General features: G+C 43.4%; 1 protein-coding gene across 2 annotated transcripts in view; it reads right to left on the minus strand.

The window, feature by feature from the left end:
* LOC133121884 (axin-2-like) overlaps nucleotides 1–25,095 on the minus strand; it is a 93,314-nt gene that overhangs the window by 45,905 nt on the left and 22,314 nt on the right. The window contains exons 2-6 of one of the 2 annotated variants that reach the window (XM_061231412.1): nucleotides 21,503–21,565; nucleotides 13,723–13,838; nucleotides 3,931–4,007; nucleotides 1,337–1,411; nucleotides 468–533 (exon numbers count right to left, since the gene is read on the minus strand). The gene's annotated coding sequence lies outside the window, so the exon portion shown is untranslated. The remainder of the gene's footprint in view (nucleotides 1–467; nucleotides 534–1,336; nucleotides 1,412–3,930; nucleotides 4,008–13,722; nucleotides 13,839–21,502; nucleotides 21,566–25,095) is intronic. The other variant, XM_061231413.1, reaches the window with a different exon arrangement.

Raw genomic sequence — 25,095 nt, forward strand, 5'->3', positions numbered from 1 at the left:
ATTTCTTCCAAATTCTGACATTTGGTCTGAAAAACAGCTGAACCTCTTGACCACGTCTACATGCATTTATGCATTCATTTGCCACCACATGCTGATTGCTGATTACATATTCACATTAGTAAGCTGCTGTACAATAAATTGCTGAGTGTATGTAATTATTTGGCCTATCTATCAGACTCCTATCTATTACATTGGCTTTAGAGGAAAAGTTGGCACACCTAGAACTCTCAGAGTGTGTGAGAACATCTATTTGAAAGATTGCTTTTTGCATGTGAGGGATTATATTACCCAGACATGCCTTGGAAGGTACCACATTAAAAAGAAGAAAAATTACTTTGTGGGAGACATGCAGGCATTCAACACAGATCTTCAGCCATACTTGAATCAGCTGAGAGATTACAGTATATTTATGTTTATGTGTGTGTGTATGAATAGGCTTCACAGTTTATTTACAGAAACATCTTTACCTTTGTTTTTCCTGCCTTGGAGAACCTAATCCGTTCTGCGAAGGTGGTTATGCAGAAAATCCTTTTCTGTGAAGGAGATTGTGTAAAATGAGTTGATTGCTAAATGGAAGTCCTGCAGCATCTACAATCCCCTAGCGGAATATTGCCCCTGTGGTTGTTGCTGTGCTCCAGTAAAGACCATATCTGCAGCTCATTGATGAAACACTGTATCACAGATATTCAATATTACATTTTTCTTTACACATAGATGTACCAAAATGATAGGTTCATTCCAAATTGCTTGCTTGAGACCCCAACATTCTAGATCAGTCGAGGAGCAATGTCATGTATGTAATGTATGTATTAAACCCCCAACATGTGATATAAAATGGCTCTATTAGTCAGTCTTAGGACTACTCTCCAGCATACATTAATCTACTGCAAGCCAATTTCAATTCCTACACATAGACTCCTGCTTGGCACCAGGGATGTGTTGTCAGTTAAAACCTATTGGTTTCCGTGACACAAAAGACAGCAACAGTTTCAAAGTGTGTGTGATATACTTGAGGGTCAGAGGGAGTTTATAGGGTGTGAGATATATTGCTTGCATGCCTGCCCATTCCTTTCTGAGGATGTAAACTTTTAAAACCCACCTTAACACAGGAAACGGCGAATCCCTCTGAACTTCTTGTGTGCCTCTTGCCCCCCCCACCCCCCATCGCTAACTGTTGAATTGAAAATCGGCAGGAATTTGGGAAATTTGCACTAGGCGTGCTTCTGCCTTTCAATCCGAGGGGGCGAAGTGGCGTATCAAGTTCAGTGAGAAAGGCTGCCATTTCCCCCTCACCAGGGGCTGTGACTAAGAGCCTGTAATAAAGCACTTCCTGTACCTTTTCCTCCTGGTCCTCCTGCTCCGCGCCTCCCACGTCTGATCTCCACGGTGCACAGCACCTCCACACCTCCTCCTGAATGGCCAGAGGGTCAGGCAAAAGGAGAGAGTGTCGAGTGGTCAATCACATTGACTGGGCGTACAGTGAGCTGACAATGGAGAAACAGGGATGTGCTTATTTGAAGGCCACTTTCAATGGTGATTTCAAACAGCTCTGTAGGTGAAAGACTCCCGACCTGTCTAAAACTATACTCTTTATAACATAAAGATGGTAAGTGTGTGTGTGTGTGTGTGTGTGGGTGTGTGTATATGTGTGTGTGCGCATGCATGTGTGTGTTGGGGGGGGGGGGGGGTTGTTCTTTATGGGGAATGTGACATCTGTTTGGGTCTTTGTGAGGGTATGAGGAAGGCAAAATTAGTTTCCCTTGTTGCTGATGGAAAGAGAGAGAGAACAGAGAGCAGTGGAAAGTAAGGCAGAGTTCCTGTTGAGTAATGCGAAGCAGAAACAGATCTCTCCAGCACACATCTCTGCGCTCCTGTTTTCAGTCCCACAGAGGAATGCCAGAGAGCGCAACACACGGCAGTATTCGCTGGAGTCTGCTCTGCCCATGCGTGACGTATTTCACGTCCAAAGGCTGAGGAACAGGTGTTTTCGTCAGCTTTCTTTTTACCTCTTCCAATACAACCACAGTAAAAGGTCATGAAAGAATCATGGAACAATACACTTCAATGCATTATAATACAATACATTGCGATACAATACAATACAACACAATACAAAAATAACACAAACACAAAAACAGTGCAATACAAAAGAAGTGAGTGACAAGTGGAAAATACAGTGTACTGTAGCTGTGGAAAGGTCATGAGGTCAAGACTTTTATGGTCTAAACCTGGATTTTCCACCTCTGCATATGACTTCTAAAATCACTTAAGTGTACTATATATCCCCACCTCAGAGCTGAATGACAACGTCAGAGACGTATGGCTAATCAGTGAAATAAGCTGCCAGAGGTAATGGGTGGAAGAAACACATTTTTACTTTCTGACCCGTGGACTTTCCACCTCTGGTCATACGTTTTGGTAGCGCTGACTTCCTCCAGTCCCTTAGTAGTCTGCTCGTAATATGCGTCAAGTTCACACATTAACGTTACGTACAACAGTGGACATTAGTTAAGAGACGTAACAGGAGCCCTGAGTGTCTTTCATGGCCCAGGGCTGGGGACAGGGTCGCTGTGACACTATTCACTCAGGAAGATCTTCCTGAGCAACTGGCCCCGCGTGCCTCAGAATAACGGAGCTGGAGAGTGTCAGGGAGTCCCTTCCTGTTCCCACAGAGCTACGCTACCATGCAGCTCCCAGTAACACGCGGTGGGTACACCCAATGCCATCTTCGGACCGACAGGCAGGGCGACACCGCACCTCAGCACTAGGGTTGTGCCTGCTTGTCCTGGCCACCCAAAGGAACAGGCCTTCCTCCATGCACACAGGGACTGTCTGCACACAGAACAGTGGGCTGTGAGAGCGTCTCTCCTAAAACGCTTGCGTCCACCTGAACGGCAACTGCGGCGCAGCTGTTCCTCTTAGTGAAGTGTAATTTTCGTAGCCATGGCCACATAATGGAAATCAGTTGCTGCGCAACACTGTAAAAACATCTTATTTAGTGCAGAATGAGAGGGAGAGAGGTGACGGTGAATTCATGAGGTTCATTTGGCACATTATGATCATTCTCATCAATTAGGCTCTCTGTGCTAGTACATTTTGATCAGTTCTCATCAATAAGGCTCTCTGTGCTAGTAGAGAGGACAGTAAACATTGTGGTAATATGGCGTGTGTGAGTGTGTGTGTGCGCATGTGTGTGTGGGTGGGTGAGAGTATGTGTGCGTGTGTGTGTGTGTGCGTGTGCGTGTGTGAGTATGCGTGTGTGAGTGTATATGTGAGGGCGTGTGTGTGTGTGAGTGTATATGTGAGGGTGTGTGTGTGAATGTGTGAGTATGTGTGTGAGTGTATATGTGAGTATGTGTGTGTGAGTGTATAAGTGAGGGTGTGTGTGTGTGTGTGTGTGTGTGTGTGAATGTGTGTGGGTGGGTGAGGGGGGACACACACGAGTCAGTGTTTCCAGTGCGGAGCGGAGGGGCCCAATCTGGCAGTGAGATCAGAGGCTGGCCGCACTCTTGCCTTTGAACTGCTGCAGCGCAGTGTCTGATAAGCAGCCATGTGGGTGAGTCAGGAGCTCTGCGTAACTCCACACATTCCTGCCGAGCTGAATGCCAGGCCACGGTGCGGTCACTCTGCCCAGGGAGCGAGGCCCCCGCTCCAGCCAGCCGGAGCTCGTCCGCCCTCGCCCGCCAGCCACCTCCGCACTCACAACCACGCACACCACGCCATTAGCATGCTGGAGCCCTGCGCGAGCATGCCTTCATAACCGCCCTCGTAATCAGCCTCTCAGGGGGGCTGAGCGCGGTTCGATTCCCAGTAGCCTGTCTGTACACGCTACGCGGTGCCAATCCTGACCTTGCGAAATGACTGGCCAGGGCTGGCAGCGGGGAGACGGACAGAGAGGCACTTTGAGATTAGGTTTCAAATAATGCTCACCATGAGGGAATATCACACAAATGCACTTCTCCGCTTCTGCCACTGAGAGGTGGGCAGCGTGGGGGCACAGGATCACCCTAAAAAAAAGAAGAAAAACATTTCTGCCATTTTTCATGAACTACTCTTATGCTTTTACCAAACTATGAGTGACTTGCCTCATCTATTTGATTTAGCTTTCTGTTTTTGAAGGGTTATGCTATCTGTTTTTGTTGCTAAATTTCATTCCTTCACCGATCATAAAATGATGGATACTTACCACAGGGAAGCCCAACATAGAAAACACTTAATCTCCAGTATTTCTCACAGAAAGTTATTTATAGCTAAACTGACCATGAATCCAGCAATGTGAACCTGAGTCTAGACAAGCACTAGGGTCAAGCATGAAGGCATCAATTTTAATGAAAAACTATGTCTTTTAAAAATAATATATTACATTTAGGAAAAGTATTTTGTATGGAAAAGTGCTTGTGGAGTAGCAAAGTGTAGTCATGCGCAGAACAAACGTTTATGGATGTGGTGCCAATGGATGTTTTTCGAGTTTCAGACACTGAAAACTGTGTATTAACTGATATTCTGAGCAACAGCAGCAACATTAAGGGTACTATAGTGGAGAATCCAAACCACAATGATCTCCCCTTCATGAAACCATCAAAGCTGTTTTCTCCAAAACCAGAAATATTAAGTCAATAAACTGCTGCTCGAAAATGTAAAATGCATTAAAATGCACTCCTTCACAAGGCAAGGCAATCTTAGAAAGCTAGTACCCTTACTTGCTAGGCTTATAATATGAGCCTGACACAATTCTCTGGCCAATGCGGCATAACACCGCATCTTGATGAAAGCATGTTGCTAATAAACCAATGGCCAGTTTCCATTTCTGACAAATCGCAGTCTTGTGTAGGTAGGATTCTGATGGCAGGCTTATCAATATTCAGCCACCATAAAAATATTTTTCCTGAAAAGCTGGTGGAGTTACTATGCACACTGAGAATTACTGTAGGAATGTCAACAAACCATATAACCAAAATAGACCTACTGCTTACCACTGGAGACACAACCGACCAAATCCTAAGAAATATGTTGCCACAGATCGGATTGTTGGAAGCATAAGCCTGAACAGTGCATGTACTTCCGTCGTCCAATGAGAGATTGAACATTGGCTCAGGCGGTACGAGCGGTTGTCTGGCAGGGCGAAGGGTTGCCGGTTCAATTCCTCCCTGGGTGTGTCGAAGTGTCCCTGACCAAGACACCCAACCCCCAAATGCTCCTGACGAGCTCATGGCAGCCAATCGCTGTTAATGAGTGTGTGTGTGTATGAATGGGTGAATGAGAAGCATCAATTGCGCAGTGCTTTGGACAAAAGCACTGTATAAGTACCAGCTGTTTACATTGACATTTATTGGATAAATACAGTACAAGTATGCAGAGGATATTGTTTGGTATACGACCTCAGAACTGTCAGAGTAACATTTATATCAGCAGCCAAATAAAGAACACCTGCCACAGAGCTGTCCAATCCTACTGAAATGCTTGTTCATGTCTACACTCCGAATCAGAGTGCAGCCTGGCTTTTGACATCTAGGAAACACAAAACACAGATTGACACCGCAGATGTAATGGCTGAATAATTATGCGCAAACTATTCCACACTGGGGGGATCATGAAGTGGCTGCAAAACCACATATTCCAGGAAGAATGTCCCCTCCACATACCCTTGCCTCTTTTTTCAGTGGTTTTAAGGCGGGGGGGGGGGGGATCGAAAGCCACGTCAGTTACAATTTCATCAAGAATCTTGGAGGTTCTTCTGGGTTCTGTTCACACAGCTGTAGTCAGCCCTCAGTGCTAATATGTTGAGAAAAGTATGTAGAATATCTACAAAGAGGGGCCAGCTGTTGGACACACACACACACACACACACGCACAGGAAAGGTGAGACCTGAGCGGTCGTCTCCTGGGTGGTCTTTGTGTGAAGATAAGGCGAGTATGCTAAACCCCCAGGTAAGCAAAAGCACAAGTTTGGGGATCGTTTCAAATTCCAGCACTTGTTTTGTCAGCATCAAGGCTTCTCTTGGTGTGGAAGTTCTGCATGTGGTTTGCTGTATGAACCGTTTCTGGGAGTCAGATTAAAGAGATGATCTAATGACAACAAGAAGGGAGCATGAGTACTTTAAACTATATAAACCTTCAACCTAACAGCCCTGGGGTCTTGCTAAACTTATCCATCTTGTTTGGGCAGGATTATGTCTGCAAGCTTTAATGGATGTTGTTCTCACTTTGTGGGGGAGCAGGACAGACATGAGGATGACGAAGGTGGAGATGAAGAAGAAGATATTCGAAACGAGGAAACAAACGTGGTAATCCACTCATTTTGAACCCAATCCTCTGTAGCTTTCTATTTTTGTAAAAATCCCTGTCTTTTTTCTGGTTACTGCAACAACAATGTATATTCTGAGGACAAACCCTTTGATGTTCTCATTCAGTTACAGACTTAAAGCAGAGGAGAGGAGAGCGAGGGACCGAGAGGGGGAGAGGGATGGGGGGAAAGAGATTTTGTGGTTTGTCTCTTTCTCTCCTGGCAAGGCATCTGACGTCTCGATGCAAAGACGAAAATTCTGTTTCGCCTGTTAAAGCGTCAGTCAAGCCACGCAAAGGTTTTCATTCTCGGTGGTGGCTGGGCCGTTGTGAAGGCCGCTTACATGCTTTTCAAACAATAACAGCCCGCTGCCTCCGCTGCCAAGGCTCCGGCATGCCAGCACATCCTTTATAAATCCTTGAACCGACTACAAACGCAAAGCATTTACTGAAATAAAAAGAGTCCATCCACTGAACAGTGTAATTAAAGTAAATCTAATATGGTTATATTTCGGTTGACAATGGACAACATTTTTTTTGCTACTCCGTGTATTATTATGGAAACCCTGGGTTTGTGCAGCCACTGGCGAAATTAAAGGGAAACCACATCACATCACCGCGATACATAAAACCAGTAATGAACATTATTTCAGCTTTAAAACGCAGGTGCGCTTTAAATAGTGCTAAACGGCCTCGGTAATTGGCGCGATTCAAATGCAACGTGCACTCTCTGGATTCTCTCTTTTGCAATTCTGCACAATCTCACTTGACTTCCTCTCTGACACGAAGTTCAAACATTCCTGGGAATCAGCGTATCCTGCACACTCTTAAATCAGCCCACACGCTCTCGCCGGCTTAGACTTCTTCAGTCTCCGCTCCTGCCCTTTGAAAACATCAGTCCACAGCCATATCGGAATGTTTTATCCATGTTGTTGCTACGCTGAGTCGACAGCTTTCATGAATCGATGGCGAAAGCTTGTATTGTCGTTTCTTTATTTGTTTTGCAGACAGTTGCCTAACTCTTGTGTCACTTGGCTCCTTTCCTAACACTCAGCTGGATATTAAACTGATGCAATTCAGGTGTCTTGTTCAGTGGTACAGTAGTTGTATGCCACCAGGGATTTGAGACTGCACTCTCTATTTCTAAATATACTGCCAGTCTCCTTGCTCTGGTTTTGTGTTGTTTTGTGTGCACAAATATTGTATGCCAAATAGTTATTATGCTACACAACTATTCACCAAACAACAGTTTGATATAGCCCTTGACAGTGAGGTGCGGGGGCGACATGGCTCAGGCAGTAAGAGCAGTCATCTGGCAGTCGGAGGGTTGCCAGTTTGATCCCCCGCCCGGGCTGTGTTGAACTGTCCCTGAGCCAGACACCAAACCCCCAAATGCTCCTGACGTGCTGGTCGGTGCTTGTGTGTATGAATGGGTGAATGAGAAGCAATTGTATAGCGCTTTGGATAAAGGCGCTATATTTAAATAAATAAAACGCCAATGCCAAAGTACGCGCCTGTATGAGAAACACTATATTCTATCTGCTTCAGCCTCAATATTTTCCACAAAATTACATTTTTGTGTGCAATAGTCACTGTGTGCTTGTTTTTATGCACATTTTTGACACCGGATCAGTTTATGCGCTGGAGCTAATGAGACGGTGTTATACACACAGAGGCACTAATCGATTCTTCACATTGCACAAGAAGAAGGGCATCTGCAATGATAATCCTGAAATAATAACACTACATGATATCATCACATGATCTATCACACAAAATATTACAATCAATCAGCCAATGTTTTAATGGTGTAACATTGTGAATATTTGATCATGATGTACTGATGCTACTCAGAACTCACTTCTCTATCAAGGTTACACACATGCCCTTTGACCTTTTAGTATGAAGACAAAATAGTGGGGTAATAATTGACTGGGTAATAATATTTAAAAGCATATTACCACAGTTCATATTATTATATTTCATATTTGAGATGATTTGCATGTTATATGGCAGTAGAATTGAAAAGATTGCGGTTGTTTTTGTCTCAGTCTCAGTTGTTTTTGTTGGTGTTTATTTCTTGAATTCTTCTCAACATCAAACAGTGACACGTCGCACGACCACAAATGTTTGCGTACCGGCGATTTGCACAAGGTGGAGCGCAGCCTTGCTTTGATAGCGGGGGTGTTATTTAGTGCTGCTTGACTTGCCGGTGGTGTGCGAGTTTGCTCGGGTTTTCTTACAGAATTATTTATCCCCCGCTCCAGAGCCTACAGGCGTCTTCCCCTGCTGTCCCACTGCACCGCGTCAGACTGGGAAACGCACTAATTACTCTTAATTAAGATGTGCTGCTCTCCCGTTCCGCAGTGTGGTTTTAAACACCGCTCCGCCGTAGCAGAGGCACCCGGCGCTAAAGTGAACGAGGATGCGCAGAACCGGGCGGTGGTTTTTTCAGGCTTGTGCGTGTCACTGTCACCGACGAGCTTCTTTCTGCGCTTACTGAATCTCACGCATGAACTCTGTGACCGAGTGTCTGTTCTTTGTTTTTTTTTTTATCTGTCTAAATCTTATCTTTGATCTATAAATGAGACTGCCATACCGTTTGGTCATGCCCCTTATCCAGATAATATGTCAGCCCTTACAAGAGAAGAAGCGCAGTTTCTAGGTAAAGCTCTTCCTGTCTCCCTCCCACAGACAGCGTTCTGAGCCTCCTTCACGGTCTTCAGGGACCGTGGTACCTGTCAGAGGTCATAAACACGTTTAAAACGTCTAAAACGTGTCCGCATCTCCAGCACCGCAAACACGGTCACCCAATCACCTCCATCGCCCAGTGAATTTATACCGAGGGGGCGGGGTGGGGTGGGGGTGGCATTAAAGAGATAATCAAAGCAACAGAACAGGGATTGTGCTTCTGGAATGCAAAGTATTAGAGAAAAAAGAAAAAAAGCGGGGCTTGATCCTGTGCAGCTAGTCCTTCCCACAGGCAAAGTTATCTTTTAAAGAGCCGTCGCTGTCTGCTGCCTTCAATAACTGACAAATAAAAATAACTAAAAGTTAAACCTCTGCCAAAATACCTGCTGATGTGATCACTCACACTAAAGCACACATGGACCAACAAACACACACACACACACATACACACACACACACACGCACATACACACACACACAGTCAGGCACACATACGCACACACACGCAAAGACACACACAGAGTCAGGCACACATACGCACACACACATATACACACAGTCAGGCACACAAACACACACATACACACAGTCAGGCACACATACACACACACACACACACATATACACACAGTCAGGCACACAAACACACACATACACACAGTCAGGCACACATACGCACACACACATATACACACAGTCAGGCACACAAACACACACATACACACAGTCAGGCACACATACGCACACACGCATATACACAGTCAGGCACACAAACACACACATACACACAGTCAGGCACCCATACGCACACACACATATACACACAGTCAGGCACATACACAAACACACACACACGCACAGACAGTCAAGCCCACACACACACACACACACACACACACACACACACTACCAAATCCAAATGCACACACATATACAAACCCACGCCGACATAGTAAAACAATGTTATGAAAAATCATAGAAAAACAATCATTCCAGGACAGGCTGAATGTATATGCATCTAGAATTCAGATGTAACTAATGCCTACATCTGAATTCTGAGCCATACTATATTCAAACATCCCACCTTGGTTTAGTGTGAAAGGGAATGTGGAATTAGCAGAATAAAGAGCAATGATGGATTTCTGGGGTGTCCATGTGCTTTTTAGTGATTTTTGAACAAGACCCTACCTGTTCCGCTGGCGGGCATGATGTATTCAAATCAAATGATGTTTAAGCGTATGACATATGACTTTTCACACTGCTGTGTAACATTCAGGATCCGAAGGCCTGCCAATTTCTATACATATTTTATGCATGAACATGACAATACACACACCAGGGCACGCATAAAAACATGCCCACACACATCACACTATCACCACACAAAAACACAAACATGGAAATGCCTGTTATGCCATCCCACACACAAACAGATTATTATTATTCATGCCTCTCACTTATAAATGAGGTGGGATCCGCACAATCTGTCTGTCAGGTTTCATTAACACTAACAGCATGATTTACTAACACATTTAGCACATGCAAAACTTTTCAGCACACACAAAACTAATAACACAACCAACGATTCCTGCAAAACAAATAGCATGACCAATCCTTGGACCGTGTTAGTGCTGTTGCGTGCACTAAAAGGTTTTTCATGTGCTAAAGGTCTTAGTAATGCAGGCCCTAAATGTTTTGTCATAGCATTCTTGTTTCCTTGTCGGATACAATAAAACTACATTGGCATTCCTAGTGACAAACTCCAAGCAACAATAGCCCAGAAAATAGGAAAATTCTTCTTATTTGTGACCTTTGGTCCTTACAGAGCAGAACATCCAACTTCGCTGCAGAAAGTGAAACTGTAAGATGGATGAAAGACACAGAAATAAAGTGGGAGTGATGGCACATTTTTGTTCTTCAAGGATCAAATTTCCTAAATGTACAGCCATGTTCTATTTGGTACAAATGTGTACTTTTTCCCACACAAAAAAGGTACAAATTAATTATTTATTGCTGGCTAGGGGTGCAATTTTATGTATCTATAGGGTACTGGTCCAGCGACAAACATTTGTACCTTTTTAGGCACTTTTCGTACCTTTATTTCTGAGAGTGTGTGATCAAAGGGGAGTCTGCCGTGGTGTTTATCAGCCACTGGGTCCTCCAGTGTGTGGGAGTCAGGCTCGGTCCCAGCTCTCTGGCAGGGCACAGGGGAGCAGGCCACGGACCCCCTGTGATAACAGGAGCTTAGGCATGCCCTACTCAGTTCACACAGCCCTCTCTCCGAGTGGCGTGGGAAATGTGTCACATGACCCAGAGCTGCGCTCCACCCCAAACCTGCCACAAAAAAAAAAAAATTCTTTCTCTGTCACTGTTGAGTCTTTTGCTCATTATTTCATCGAGGAAGCTCAACTGGGTAAAAAGGTTTAAATATTACTACAGTACCAAGACTTAGATAAACAAAGGTTAAAGTATAGAGTATAACTTTTCACTTTCTTTTGAGGTTTTAGAAAGATGTTTTCTCTGAGGAAGAAATTATTTTTAACATATATTTATTCAAAAACCTGACAAGCAGCAGCATAAACTAAAAGTATGAATAAATCATAATGCATGCATGTATATGTATATGTATATGTATATGCAGAAATGTCTTACTGTACATATGAAACAATCACACTTCTGCTATATTCAACAATAGAGCAAAGGGAACACAACACCTGGTAGGAAAGGTAAAGTCCCAGCAGGACGTATTCTATTTTAAGAACACAACATTGTAGACTCCTGGATTACAGACGTACTGTACACTTGGAGTGTATTGGTGTATTAGCATATACCCAAGCTGCTGTTGATAACTAAATGGAGATTACTTCATGGCCCACTTGATAAACGAGGGCTTGGTCGGTTGGCCTCAGCCGTTAAGGGAAATACAGTGACGCATTGTTACGAAAGGGGAGGTCTTCAGTCCACACGTTGGGAATTTCAAGTGTAGGAGCCAAGCCCGAAATGTCCCAATGTCGGCTAGATGACAGGGCCGGGGAGCCAAATCACTTTATCGACAGAAACAGCTCTCTTATTGTGGAAGGGCTTCAGACGGCTGTTTGTTTTTCCGAGAGCCATCCTGCTTAATTGACAGCCACAACAAGGAGCCGGTTTGGCCCTGCTGGGCGGCGTGGCCAGGCCCGTAATCACCACGGCGATTTGTGTTACAAAACATCAAATGTGGTAACGTCTGCAGGAATTTGCATTGAGCCTTTGATCTTTGGAATTTAAACAAAGCATGACTTGCTATGCAAAATGGGTGAAGGTTACACCTCCAGCCAAAAGCACCTTCGCTGTGGAGATTAGCGCAGGGGAAAAAAACACAAGAGGGACACATAATTCAGCCGTGATCCTGCTCTACACGGGAACAGTGCCGGTCCCTTACAGGCTGAACCTCACGGTTGTCGAGATCTGAAATACACGACAGGGAACAAGCAGGGACGGTGACATGTTGCAAGGTGCAGTTGTTTTAGCTTTAAGCTTCTTTTGAAAGACGGAGAAATCAGAAAGCCAGAAAGAGGAGCGTGTAAGCCAGTCTCCAGTCTTCCTTTCTGGAGATTTAGAGAGGAGAAAGTAGGACTTCAAACCAACTCAAAAACAAATGGCGGTGTAATCTTCAAGGCGCAAAGAGGGATCTTGTAACATGAGAATGCGCAATCAGAACAGCTGTATTCGAATTCTTACACTTGAATTCATCATACTTTGATGTTATTATGTTTTTTACTTTTACCCTGTAACATTCATAAGCTGTCTTTGAAGCTAGTGGAATGGAAACAGTCGTACAGGACGGTGGGGTTACTCTTGTAGCCCAGAAACAATCCAGCACATCTTACTCAGCAACACCCCCCCCCCTCTTATGAACCCCTGTACTTTCCTCCTCTGCATCTGGGCTTTAATCAACAAGCCAGATTGATTTTGGCCACGATAACTTGACATTTAACCCTCAGAGCCGGCTATAGTGAAGACACCCAAGAATGCTCTCTTTACACACACACACACACACACACACACACACACACACACACGTACAGCCGCGGCTTTGTCATAGGAGCGCCTGTGCGCGCGGGGCGTATTATGACTGGAATGTGACGGGATGACCGCGGGAATGTTGTAATATTCCGGATGGGGGACAGGAATGGGAGAGGACCGTTATTAATCTGCGAGTGTCAGTCAAAGCGTGTGGAAAGTGAAGGTGCAGAGTTGGGAGGGGATCGCTTAATTAAACCCCCGTCAGCAGCCTCCCACAGCGGAATGCACGCAGTAATGAGAGACAGGGGCAGCTTGTGTGCGGAGAGCAGCACTTCTGGGAGAGGAGTTCTGATGAGTGCAGCGACAGGCGGGAAAATCTATCTGCATGAGGTCCCATCAAATAGGGTCTTTGTTTGAAAACAAATATGCACACACACACACACACACTAGCACACAAACACGCAGACATATGTACAAACACACACACATATGCGCACATGCGCACACACACACACACGTACACACACGTACACACAAACTGGATTGATGCAATTACAAAGTTCCCTGACAGCCACAGAAACTGTTGAAAGATGACTTTTCATTTTGTATTTTTTATGACTGCTTCCCGGATTTAATGACACTGCAGCCATAACTTACGCTCATATAATATGTGACCACAATTTAAATGAAGTTGTGGCTTGCGCAATCAATGCAGACATCACACCATTGTAGTCACGTACGCACCTTGTTGACTGCAGGCTGGGAGTGGCCTGTCCTTCCCTGTTCTCCCAGCCCACTGTCTTCCACTGGAGCTGGAACGCACCTCTTCTCCATGGCAACACCGAGGCTGGGCTGCAGATCTGAAATCACCAGAAGAAGACACATACCTCTATATCACCGGCACAGAACACAGGCCCAGATGAAGGGCATTAGCACATGAATGCTGAGGCGTCAGGCAATGAATTACCATTTCAATGACGACGCCGCAATGCGATAACGTTAGATGATGCACATCTATATCATCTCTTTGTTTTGTTGGGTAGCCAGCAGTGTGGGGAGCAGATAATGGCGCAGTGGAGATATACCGCAAATACAATAATAACAGTTCTTAGAAAAGTGTCCTGAGGCTACCCCTCGGGATGCTCTGTCCTAACTGAGCTCTCAATTACCTCACCGAATGTGAGACTGTACTTTCACCTTTGGCACTGGCTCATAAAGATAAAAGATTTTCAAGCTGTATTCCTAAATGCGCGCGTAGGCAGACAGCCAGAGGTGGCTCTTAAATAACAATAAATGTATATACACGGCAAATATGTTGTACTGATATAATATATGAAACACATAAGACAGGGATACACCAGTAGAGGAAGATGCAGATCAAATAAACACAGCTAAAGGGGAAACAAACTAGAGTGGAGTTGTGCTTGTTTAGGCACTTCCCATGCAGTTATCCGCGGGCCGATCCCAAACAGACATGACTGCGAACATTATGCCTGGTTGACTCCTCCCCTCAAAGCGCTGGGCCAATGGGGAGGCTCCATGCCCTGCCCCCCGCCTCAAAGCGCTGGGCCAATGGGGCGGCTCCGGGGCCCTGCTGGGCACCTGGACGGGTGCCAGCGCTGCCTAACTCAGGATGTGACCGAGCGGAGAATTAGCCATGTCTGAGTACTGCCTGTAATTAACCCCCCAGATCAGGGCAGAGCCAGCCTGCCCCGCATGGCAAGGCCCCTGCGCCCCGGATCCTGGAGCTATTCCCACGCCACTTTATACAAACACAACAGCAGAACTAACACTCCTTTTCACACAACTCAGTCCGCTGTATCAAAATAAACTGCAAACATTTCCACTCACACTGTACGCAACACTCCATATCGGTAGCCTCCTCTTCATATTTGCAAGTGTTACATGTGCAGGGGGCAGTCATCTGACATGAACACTAAGCAATGATCTAATACTGAAGCCTAAGATTTAGGTTCGAGTCAGACTCGCCCTATTAGCCTTTGACATACTCAGCTCAGTTTTATACAGTATGTAAATCTGACACGGACACACACCTGACCATAAGTATACCTGTCTCGCCATCATCAAATCAACAAATCCTGTCAAGGTCTGATTTGGATTGTGCTTTTTAAATAAAGAACGCCTTTTTTGATGAATCTTGTAGCAAGTAAAAATAAAAAAACAGACTTTGAAATATACTCAGTGAGCACTTTATTAAGTATTTATGAGATTTATTGGTCTGCTGCTGCTGCATACCCGTTGTAATGTGTGGTTATTTGCGTTACTGTCACCTTCCTGTCAGCTTTGACCAGTCTGGCCCTTCTCCACTGATCTCTCTCATTAACAACATGTTTTTGCCTGCAGAACTGCTGCTGTTTTTTGTTTTTTTTCCGCACCATTCTCTGCAAACTCTAGAGACCGTTGTGCATGAAAATCCCAGGAGATCAGCAGTTTCTGAGATATTCAAACCACCCTGTCTGGCACCAACAATCATTCCATGGTCAAAGTCACTAAGATCACATTTCTGATGTGAGTACCTTCTGAAGGCATCTTGCTTGCAGACTGAATTGCAATAAGTTACAAATAAATGATAAGAAAGTATATACATTACATTAGTCGCATTTGGCAGACTCTCTTATCCAGAGTGACGTACAGTTGATTAGACTAAGCAGGAGACAATCCTCCCCTGGAGCAATTCAGGGTTAAGGGCCTCGCTCAAGGGCCCAACGGCTGTGCGGACCTTATTGTGGCTACACCGGGATTAGAACCACCGACCTTGCGGTCTCAGTCATTTACCTTAACCACTACGCTACAGGCCACCCCATGTACAGTAGCAAAACAAGAATGCTTCTCTTGGAAACGTGCTTAAATCACTACATTCCTACGGGATGGCCTGCTGTTTGATTCAAATGTTAAAAAATGAACTTCTCTCCATGCAAGTAAAAAATATATATTTTAAATTTGAACATCACTGACATGTTTCAGCACTATGCCTCCTTCAGGGTGTAGTAATGGTAAGAGTTCAACAGGTCCTTTTATCACAACAGGTGGAAGCCTAAGACAACCATTTTTTAACCAAAAATATCTTAATAGAAGTTGCAAGAATTAATATATACCAACATTTCACAAACATCACAGCTGTCCAGCATAAGAAATACACAACACACATGAAAAGCTTCAGACTCCAGTCAATGTTTTTTCTCCAACTGTTTGTATAAGTATACCAAGTTAGTCAAAATATAGAGTGCATCGTACTTCCTTTTTACAATGCTGCATGATTCATTCATGGACCTGAAATTCAGAAATTCCTCACGTGGAGCTTCAAGTTAGAGCAGTCAATTATCACACAGTGGACAGACACGCCGGTTAACTGAACAACCTGCTTCTCTGCTGCAGCCGTTGGAATTTCCCATGGTACCGGTGCATTGTCTCAAGGGATTTGAGACTGCAAACAAGTAAACTGCAGGAGCCTTGAGCAGCAGCACACCTGTCAAACAGAAACGGGGCAGAGGGAAGGGGAGATCATATAAATCCCAGCCATTAGGAGAAACACCTGGAGATGACTCCTGGTCCCAGGGTTTTGTTTCCTTTTTCGAGAAATGACAGGGGAAGAAAAAGGATTCACTCCGTAGGAAACAGAAATCCCACCTCCTTTGAACAAGCAGAGCAGATTTGTGTTGGTGAACTTGCGGTATACGCTAAGATGAAAAGTATGGGCTGTCACTTTGAAATCCTCCTCCAGTCAAAATTAACATTTTATTTCAACTGCAGCCAAGAGACGGAGAACAGGGCACTGCAGCCGGCTTTGGGCAAGTCACATAATTGTTTATTGTGTGCAAACTTTGGAGAAGCAATCTTACTAGAATACATTCATTGTGTGGGAAGTGGGGGGAATAGCTAGAGGAACCACAAAGGGGGAGATTAGGCTTAATTTCTCAGTAGGAGAACCACATTAAAGTATAAAAATTGGCCCATTATTATGGTAACATCACTTTTCTTTGTAAGTACAGCACCAGTCAGAATTTGGACACACCTTGCCTTTTTCAGGCTTTTTTGATTCATGTTTTATTTTCACTGTTTGTAATCAAACAATTCATATGCAGTCAAAGTGCAGATTATCGGCTTTTATTAAACCACTTTTTTTTATACATTTTGGTTTCATAATGTAGTAATTATAGCACTTTTTATATGTAGCCTCTCCCCCCTCCCCCCTCATTTTAATGTTTGAGACAAATTAACATAATGTCCAATAAAATAGTCATGTTTTGTATTTGGTTGCATATCCATTGCATACCATGACTTCCTCATGTCTGTGACCTATAAACATCTGAATATCTGGATATCTTATTTTCAGGTTGTCCTACAAGCGATACTATAACTCTTTGCATTTGAATGGATCTCTATGGGAATTTGGGGATGGGACTAGATTCAACTGTAAATTATGCTGTATAGTATGGAACACATTTGTTGGCTAAATGTCATCAAGGGTCTGAGGTATCAAACCAGCCTCAAACGACTGTTCTGCTACGAGATATACAGTAGATACTTCAAGGGTTGTTTCTCCTGAATAATTCTTCCATTGAGTTCAACAGGAACATTATCTACAGCATATCTGGCAGCAGCATGGTGGTTTGAGACTCATCGGTAACTTAGACCCTCGAAGACAAAGAGCCATTTAACCAACAAATGCACTGTTTTGGCATAATGTACAGCTGAATCTAGTGCCACCCCCCAGTTCCCAGAGAGACCCGTTCTAAGATTTTTGTATCACTTGTATGAGAACCTGAAAATATGATATCCAGACTCTGGTGATGTTGATAGAGGTCACAGACTTCAGGAAGTCATGGCATGCAAACAGTAAACAACAAAATACCAAACACGATTATTTTATTTGACATTATTTTAATTTGTCTCAAACTTTGACAGCCATGTGTGTTGATAACCGCAAGAAAATATATATTTTTAAATGATTTGGCAATGTCCATAAAACAACCAAACATGTAAGAGTAAAAACACAACACTTGCACCTCCCGTGCTAGTACAGCTTTTCCCCAAATCCTGAAAACTGTGCAAAAAGGACAGTGAAAAGGTACCGTATGCTTTACAGATACACAAGCAGACATATTTATGAAAATATTTCATAAAATTCCCAAGAGCTGGGAAGTGAATTCATGTAGTGTTATCACCCTCATTCCACAGTAACATATGGCTGTATTTACAGTATTTGTGGTGATCTCCCCCCCATTCCACAGTAACATATGGCTGTATTTACAGTATTTGTGACATGGCCCATGCAGGCCCATAGGTTCAAGGATATTTCCCAAATGTTGCATTCACTAGAAGTAAAGTATCAGCATTACACAGAGGGGGATAAACAAACAGAAAGGAATAGAGTGATTTAGTCCAATGGGTGGGCACTTTTTCACCCTTTAGAAATAGCCTAGCCTGGTTTTGCAACAACTGGGACCGTATGATAATAGCACTGACTGACAGTATGGAGAAAATAAATCAGGAAAATGTTACTTGCGATACACGAACGTGTGTATCTGGCTCATTTTTAGGGTCGCTGCAATGCTTTCCGGCATATGTCAAATGACCTTCTCATGGCAACGCTAAATCTATTTGTCTCAGTCAACAAATATTAAAAAACATCAATTTAACAAACCAGGTCTTGTGACAATGGGAATTAATACTGTATCTGCAGAAACATGCTGGCACACACACACACACACACACACACAAACTGCAGTTCCTATTTCCTTGGTTTTTTAAGTCATATTTTCTGAAAATGGCCTGCAATTGGCCTTCAATAGCCTGGTCATTCACAGGAGATACACTCTGTTAGCAGTAATGTATCTAGATGGCAGTAAATGCATGAAGTCGATATTTTACCAAACTCACTTCTTACCTTTCCTATGCAAGATAATTATGATGAAAAAAGTGTTATTTGTGGCTGGACTCAAGTATGTGGGATTATACGACACAGTGTTTGTTTGCATTTAGTCACAATGCACAGCATGAATACTCCTTTCAAGAGCAAATAACAGATTCATTCTGTATATACATGGGGACATCGACCATTTCCCACTTTCTGAAATGTGTATTTATGGTAATTGATTAGTACATAACCTCAACTGTCTCCAAGTATTATAAAATATACCTCTACAGGATAAGGCACAATCAGTTTAATTAAACAAACAATAATATAATATCCTGTAATATAACACAGTATTTACACAGAATGGCTATAGTTGCAATTTTTTCAGCAACAAAACAAATGTTCCTCATAATCCTGTGCCAGCTTTCTCTGACAAGAAAAGGCTTAATCGTTTAGGTTTTCACCAAAACTTCTTAGCTACACAGAAAATATAGGCAGACATTTTCACACAAAATCTAGCCCTTTTGATGTTGGGCTTGGTGTAACCTGATAAGCATGTTAGCCTTTCTAGCTGTTATGGAGGCAAAACTTTAGAAATTGGGCCTGAGATCATGAGGTGCAATTACGCCAGCCTGGATCCATCTTTCACTGCCCAGCATTTAGGAAGTGAAATGTTTATTAAACTTTACAACAGGGCCGCAGGATCCTTTGAAATAGTACACATACACACACTAGGCAAGGGTAAGGAACAACTATTGTTTGATTCATGAGCAGTGTGTAGAAACAAACTGGGTTAACTACATTCAGTTCAAGCAGATTACATCTAATGTTAAACATATGGCTGGAGTTGAGGAGTTTCTTCAAAAACAAAATCTGCTCATGACGGCATGCTGTGTATGGAAAAATACCAGTGTTTCTGATACCTCTGCAGCTTTGTATGTAAGTTATAATGAGAGAAATAAGCCTTTGACTGGACACATATACACACACATGCATACACACACACGCACTCATACATACACACACACGCATACACACACACATATATGCGCACATACACACACACACAAAGAAACATGCACACAAGCATGCACACACACAGACATACACACGCACACACTCATGCACACACACAGACACACACACGCACACACACATTTAAAACAACCTACAAAGTGTTTTTGAAGATTCATTTTATAATGCAGAAAAACGGTTATAAAGCATGAAATGGAAGTGTGGAAATGTGCCACGTTATTGGGGGAACCAAACACAGATGTCCAAATTCTTGGAACCGAAACAGGGCCCCAGCGCATTAAACGAAGCCACCTGACTGAGCTGGGAGCGATCCAGCTCTCACACACCTGCGGACACGTGTGAGCACCTGCACAAAGCCCCGCGGCGGCTCCCCGCTCTGAGAGACAGCGCCATCTCTGGTGAGTGCGGGATACTGCTACGCATTTAGCCACGCTAAAGGAGGTCTGAGTCATTTATCTACCTGCTTTTTATTTCGTATTGCTCAAACAAGTTCACCCAACCCAACGAAGAAGGGCTGAGAGATCCGTTAGCACAAAAACGTTTAGTCGGAAAAAGGGAGAAATCACAGGTTGGGGAACAAGCTGAACTGACCCCACACAAAACACCAGAATAATGACTCCACAAAACACCGTGATAATTACCCCACAAAACACCATGATAATTACTACAGCTAATGAGGTTGACAGTAACACTGTTTTCACTTGTACCCAGTGTTGATTTTTAACAGATGTACACTCAGTGAGCACCTTATTAGGTATTTATTAGACTTATTAAGTCTTCTGCTGCTATAGTCTATTCACTTAATAGGTTTGACACTGTGTATTTAGAGATGCTCTTCTGCATACTGCTGTTTGATTGCGTGGTTATTAGCATTACTGTCACCTTCCTGTCATGTTTGACCAATCCGACTCTTCTCCTCTGACCTATCCTAATAACAACTTGTTTCTGCTCGCAGAACTGCTGCTCACTGGATGTTTTTTCATTTTTCAGGAGATCAGCCATTTCTGAGATACTCAATCCACCCTGTCTGCCACCAAAAATCATTCCACGGTCAAAGATCACTAAGATCACATATCTTCCCCATTCTGTCATTTGGTCAGAAGAACAGCTGAACCTCTTGACCACGTCTGCATGCTTTTATGCATTTGGTTGCTGCCACATGATTGGCAGAATAAATATTTGCATTAACAAGCTGGTGTACCTAATAAAGTGCTCACTGAGTGTCTGTAAATGGCTGCATATTCTGCTGTTCACAAGATGGGAAGCCATGGTGGGTGTGTGCAGGGCAATGGCCAAAAACACTATAGGCCGGCTCGCTCTCCTCTCCTCGATGTTGCTCAGTGGAGCCTTGTCTTAAACACACGGGGGCTAGCAGGGGGAGAAAACCTGAACGGCCTTGAGCATATATTTGTGTTAGACAGACTTGCACATTTGTTTTATCTGCTTCAATTTATTTGTACTAGCATAATATATAAATTTTGACAGGGATGTGGTGTATATATGTGTATTTGAACAGGGGTAAGGGAGGGGAGTGGGGTGGGTTTTTTCATCTTTCCACAGAATGTTACTTCTTTTTTAAAAAACAATGGCCCTGACAAAGAAAATGTTTACCTGGGAAGATTTTGCAAGCTCCTGTCTGTAATCCTTGTCAATCTGCTTCAACCCACGGTTGTTCTAAAAGAACAAAAAGGAAGCAAGAGAGAGAGAGAGACAGATAGAGGGGATTGAGAGAAAGAGAGATAAGAAAGGGTTGGGAGAATGGGAGAGATAGACAGGGTTGGGAGAGAGAGGGAAATAGAGCGAGAGAGATTGGGAGAAAGAGAGAAAAATAGAGATAGAGAGGGTTGAGAGAAAAAGAGGGAGAGAGAGGGGGGAGAAAAATGGTGAAATAAAAAGAAATAGAGATAGGCGGTTGAGAAAGAAATAGAGATAGAGAGGGTTGGGACAGAAAGAGCAAGAGAAAAAAAGAGAAATAGAGAGTGTTGAGAGAGAGAGAGATAGTGAGAGAGAGAGAGAGGGAGAGAAGGAGGGAGAGAGAGAGAAACATGAGACCGGATTGGCCTGCAGGAAACGCACGCACAGACACTTTTCCGCTGACCCCTGAGCCTGCGGCTCATCTGCGGGCCTGTCGCGGAGGACCAGGCCCAACGCCAGCCCTGACGCCCCTCTGAGGCAGCCAGAGCAGCACAGGGGTCTGCCTTTGATCCCCGGCCAACTATTCATCACTTAAAAGGAAGAAGAAGAAGAGGGAAAAAAAATCAACCTCTGCTGCCAATTATTAGAAAAACATCAAGGCCTCTGTGGAAAGAGAAAGGAGGAGGAGTTTAGGAAAAAAAAACGACAACACAAGTTTATCAGGATGACTCCAGCTAAGCCAATGAGACCTCCCGATACAGGCTGTAAGGGCACAAGCTTGCCCAGTGGTGATTATGTGTGTGAGTGTGTGTGTGTGTGTGTGTGAGAGAGAGAGAGAGCGAGAGAAAGTATGTGTGTGAGAGTATGGGTGAGTATGTGTGTATGTGAGAGTGTATGTGTGTGTGTTGGTGCAACATTTGCAGCAACATCAATCACTCGCAAATGCCTCTTACATGGTAGGGAAACGGTGCTTGTCCACTGCTGCAGTAACTTAAGTTCAGTAACTTAACTTAAAATATAATATACCTATCTCTCTCACCATGTTGGTATACTGAGATAGGATATTGTTGAGATACACTCCTCCATGTGCATAATTATAAAGGCACACAGTAAAATGTTCAGTGTTACAATAGCTATGATAGAGCAGATTTTACTCTAGTAGAGTATGGTTGATTCCATGTGAACTCATATAAAGTCTACTGCAGTTAAATTAACACTGAACATTTCTCTGTGTTCAAAACAAATGCTGGGAATCGTTTTATTTCTACAAATGTATCGATCATAATTATTGGATCACATTTGGGTTTAAACTCTTCTTAATTCTCCCATACATGTAGTCTCAGTTTCGTGTTTCATATGATCGAAGCCAATTTAAAACCAGTTTTTCTTTCCCTTAAAGGTGACAGATAGTTGATCATGAAAGTATTTTCAAATACAACCTCTTGGGAGGAAAAAAGTACAACAAACGCAAACATACCGTCATAAGCCTTAAAAGGAATATATGTAGAAAAGGGGAGAAACACAAATGCTGCCATTGAAGGCACTTCAAAATATATACTCAGTGAGCAATTTATTAGGTAGACCTGTACACCAGCTTGTCCATGCCAATATTTAATCAGCCAATCATGTGACAGCAACTAAAGGCATGAACGCATGCAGACGTGGTTAACAGGTTCAGCTGTTTTTCAGACAAAATGTCAGAATGGGGAAGAAATATGATCTAAGTGACTTTGACCGTGGAATGGTGGTGGTGCCAGACAGGGTTGATTGAGTAAACTGCTCATCTCCTGGGATTTACATGCACAACGGTCTCTAGGGTTTGCAGAGAATGGTGCGAAAAACAAAAAAAAAAAACCAGTGAGCAGCAGTTCTGTGGGCAAACACGTGCTGTTAGAGAGAGGTCAGAGGAGGGCCAGACTGGTCAAAGCTGAGAGGAAGGTGACAGTAATTCAAATAACCACGCATTACAACAGCGGAATGCAGAAGAGCATCCCTGAACACACCACGCATCATAACTTTAAGTGGATAGGCTACAGCAGCAGAAGTAAAAAATAAGTCCCTAATAAAGAGCTCACCGTGTGTATATTTAGTATTGAATATACCTTTAAATACATATAAGAGTCCATACAGACTAACATTTATAACATTCTTTCTTTCTCCTGTCCTGTGGCTGAAAAGAACAGGCAGAATAAAGGAGACATTGATCGCCAAGGACAAGATTCTTTCTCTCTGAATATGGTTCTGAATGTCTTTCATTTGTTGCTCATCCGTCTCCAGAGGGCCTTTCAGCTGATGAGAGAGAAAACAAAACAGAGCATTAAAACCCCTCCAGCCCTTTAAACACTTGCCATTCCAGCTTTGTACAATCGCTGCCATTGTTGCTATAGAGACCATTCCTACTGATTCCTGTATCATTAGGTTTTCTGGAGAGAAAAGACAACTTCAATCAATTATGGAGAGAAGCACGATCAAAAAGCAGCAGTTTACAAATCCAATTTATTTCGGGAGGATCTAAATGTGATACCGGGGTGAAGGACAAGCGTGGAATTTTGCGATTTACGGCAAAACGTAGCCTAACACCGAAATACAATTTACCGCAAGGTCAAAAATAATGGCTTTTTACTGCGGTTTGCTATCAAATGTGCAGAACTATTCAGGGCCGTGTTCAGACAAGAGGACACGGAGGCACAGACACACACCGCTGAGCTGCGTTAAAAGCTGAACGGCACCTGCGTGTGTGTTTCATACAGCCGTGTACCTGCACCCGGCCATTGGCAGTTAAGGCTGAAGGCAGTCAGGAGGCCCTATCAGATACTACCATCACTAATCCTGCTGGAATGGAGCACTACGGCTTTGAAGTCCGTAAAAGAACACTGCTGTAGTATTTGGAAGCAAGACCATACACCGCTTACAAAAACTTAATTAACAATCTATAGCTGGAACCTGGCCAGCCACTGAACAGTCACAGCCCAGAAAAAAAACCAAAAAAAACAAACACTTTGGAGTTGTAAACACAGTTGCATGTTTCCGAGGAATAGACATAAAAACAAACACACGTACATATGTACGCACATACACACACAAACACACACACACACACACACACACAGACACACACACACACGTGCATACACATAAAATCAATGACACACAAGTCTGGGCTAGAGATCTCTCTTTTCCCTCTCAGTGTTGCATACGAAGCGGAGGGAAACTGCTTTGGTTGATTTGAAAGGTAAAGGTTCTGTGATCCCTCAGATTCCAAGGTCTTTATCTCAGAGAGAGCAGACTGAGCAACATCACTGGGGAAAAGGGAAGAAGTATTTCTGTAGACATTTTCTTTTTCTTCTTTTCCTGTAAAGGAGGTTATTGCACTGGCCGTTTCTCAGAAATAATGAATAACAGCATGGAGGAGATCTCAGAGATAGCGAGTGGTCTGCTAATTCTTTCTGATTTATTTCTTCATAAAGTTTTTATGAATTCACACAAAAAGAAAAAATGGTGAAGAATTATCCGCCAAAAGTATGTCTGATTCATAACTCTATTCATTGAAATTACATTCACAGGACACA

Source organism: Conger conger, chromosome 2 (genome assembly GCF_963514075.1).
Source record: "Conger conger chromosome 2, fConCon1.1, whole genome shotgun sequence".
Lineage (NCBI taxonomy): Eukaryota > Metazoa > Chordata > Actinopteri > Anguilliformes > Congridae > Conger > Conger conger.